General features: G+C 41.6%; 1 non-coding gene across 1 annotated transcript; it reads right to left on the bottom strand.

The window, feature by feature from the left end:
- On the bottom strand, window positions 1-107 carry LOC112672661 (U6 spliceosomal RNA). The gene has a single exon (XR_003144401.1). It is a non-coding gene; the product is annotated as a U6 spliceosomal RNA (small nuclear RNA).
- Between the last annotated feature and the right edge of the window lie 2,926 nt (window positions 108-3,033).

Genomic DNA, 3,033 nt, shown 5'->3' with positions numbered 1-3,033 from the left:
TTTAATATGGAATGCTTCACAGATTTGAGTGTCTTCCTTGCACAGAGGCCATGCTAATCTTCTCTGCATCGTTCCAATTTTAGTATATGTGCTGCTAAAATAAGCACATCTGTTACTCGTTTTTAAGTAGAATTGGTTCTCCCGAACTTTCCAATTGAAGAAGTGTTCAGAAAAGCTTTTCTAAATCTAGAGAGCTCCCCACTCTGTTGTTTTTGCATATTGTTCAAACATACGGTGCCTTGCTTTCTGAGCAAACTTTCCTGGATCCAGTCCCCTTCCCCACTGTGGTCTGGATCTTCTCTTCACATTTGTCTCTATTGCCCGTCCTGGACAGTTTTGATTCATTTCCTGAGGTTTCTCCTCTGTGTGTGCCCTGTTCTAGAAGCAAATCCCAGCAGGGCCATTTGGAGCATTCCTAGGGCTCGAGCTGCTACAGCCCTTCCAACCTTCTTCCCTGAAGCCCCTGTGTTCACTATCTGTTGGAAGGGGCATATACCGCTGCAGGTTTCAAATACTGTTCTTGGAATTCTCCTATGCCTTTGCTTTTTTGTTGGCTTTTTTTTTTTTTTTTTTTTTTTTGTTGGCTTTAAATCATGGTACACTTCTTCCATCATAGCACTTCAGCTACAAGTGGCAGATATCAGAAATTTTGTCACTGCCACTCACTATCACAGTTGGAAGAACAATAAAGATTATACTCTAGACACTCAAGCATAAGCCAAGAGTGTTTGGTAACTAAACTTTCTCTAAAAATTAATGGTTTATAATGTGGTTGAATAAATACTCTAGATAAATAGTAGGTTGACTGTCTCTGTAATTATATCATAAGCAGAAAGGAGGGTAAATGTTTTAGTATTATATCTTCATTTGGAAAATTTTGACTTGATTGTAATTTAGGCACAATTAATAATTTTTTAGTTGTCCTTAATAGCAATAATAAATGTTTAATTGTAAGCTATTAATTGAATAAAAAGACAGAATCTTAAATCTTGAGAAGGTCTGTTAATTTCTATATTAAAATAGAAATGAACTGAAAGATGATTTTAAATATCACTACTTTTTTAGGGGTTGGTTTAAGTTTAAAAATTAATCTTTAAAATGAACTGAAAATTCACATTTTGTGACAAGTGGGGAAAATCAAATTATGAATCATTTATAGTTCACAGTAAATGAAACCATTGGGGAAAAAAAGAACAACCTTTTCAATGAGTATCATTTCCATTCTTGGGCTTGAATTCTTGGGCTGAATGCTGTGGGACCACGATCCCAGAGCAGTGGCCGGGGAGGTGTCAGCTACAGCACAGTCCGAGTGGGTGCCTGTGAATTCCTAGGCACTTACAGATGATTCCAAGCATCCATGGACTCTGGTTTCTCTCTCTTCCCCTCTGCTTGAAGGCTTTGTTTGGTACTTGAAGCATAGCTTGGAGGTACGGGGGATAGTAAATGCCTCCAGGAATAAGCTTCAACCAATGGAGAAGGGAATTAGTGGAAGTATACTTTACTGGGCTTGCTTCCCATGGTATCTCAGATGGGCCCTAGTGAGGAACAAGGAGCATCCTGATCATTAATGAACCTTTGACTTTTCTCCCTTCCTTGGCTCCCTTTCCTCATGTCCTCCCTTGTGCTTCCTGGGATCATCTTCCAAAAAACTATCTTCACCCAAGTCTTTATCACAGTATCTGCTTTTGGGAGCTCCAAACTATGACATCAACTAGTTTGGGTATTATTTCCAAAAGTCTTACTTAAACCTAATCCCCTACGTCCTTTCTGAGGAAGAGAGGGGCCAGAAGAGGTATAGGCAGAAAGCAAAAAAAAAAAAATTAAATTAAATTAAAAAAGTCCATTCAAATGCAAGTTTCTTTTTTCTTTTCCTTCTTCTTCTTCTTCTTCTTCTTCTTCTTCTTCGAGAGAGAGAGAGAGAGAGAGAAAGAGAGAGAGAGAGAGAACATTTCTCCAAGCATACAGGGGGAGGAAAAGAAGGAGACAGAGTGGCTGAGGGAGAGGGAGAGAGAGAATCTCAAGCAGGCTGAGCATGTGGAGCCCAATGAAGGGCTGGATCTCACAACCTGATCCTGAGATCATAATCTGAGCCAAAATCAAGAGTCAGACATTTAACTGACTGAGCCATCCAGATGCTCCCAAATCCAAGTCTCTGCTGAGTAGCTGAGATCCCACCTTACTGTGGAGACAAGGCTGTTGGCTAGCAGAGTCCCCTGGCATTAGGCTTAGGGTCACCAAACCAGTAGCCTTTGCTAGACTCCGTGTCCCCCAGTGCCCCTCACTTGGCAGTGTGACTTTAGAGGGAGTGTACACAGATCTGTAGGCATGAGGATTATGGGCTACTTGGCATTTTATTTCTTAGCACTTTATTTCTCAGGTTGTTCTGATCTATACATATACCTCTTGGAAATTTTGTTAATGTGAGTGTGTTTCTATGTCCGATCAATCCTAGGTTCAGCTTCTGGACCTGCAGTGTTGCTGTCCAGGACCTGGCACATGGGGACGTCAGCCAGAGCATATCTGGCTTGTGCCCCTTCCAGGTGCAGTGGGGATGTTTAGTGGCTTTCTGGTGATAGTTCTGGCCTGCCTTTGCTCTTGCAGCAGAAATTTTGAGATGTCAGTGATTTGTTGATCCTCAGGACGGCACGAAGGCAAACTAGATGGATGGAGATTCCTCTTGTCACTCCTCCAGAGGGAATCCCACGCCCTCCGGCTCCTAGTGTCGATGCCTGCTCAGGGAAATGGCACTGCAGAGTCCCTGGATGTCTCCCCATCAGTCCTGTGTTGAATGAACACGTTCTTTATTTACCTCAGGGCCTCTCCTTTAATTTGGTTATTCTTTTTAAATACCAAAGTTCTTTAAATCTTTGTCTCAAATTCCTTTTCCAATCCTTTTCTTTGTTTCTATTTATGGTGTCTTGGAGCAAATGTCCATGTTGAGAAAACTAAAGGCTAAAACCCGAGTTAGAGCCTCCCATGTTTGTATCTTAAGGACAGTTTCTCCCTTTGATTCCTGTGGCCACCTCCTTGATG

Source organism: Canis lupus, chromosome 28 (genome assembly GCF_003254725.2).
Source record: "Canis lupus dingo isolate Sandy chromosome 28, ASM325472v2, whole genome shotgun sequence".
Classification (NCBI taxonomy): domain Eukaryota; kingdom Metazoa; phylum Chordata; class Mammalia; order Carnivora; family Canidae; genus Canis; species Canis lupus.
The sequence above is the reverse complement of the archived record's forward strand: the minus strand, read 5'-3'. Positions and strand labels throughout refer to the sequence as shown.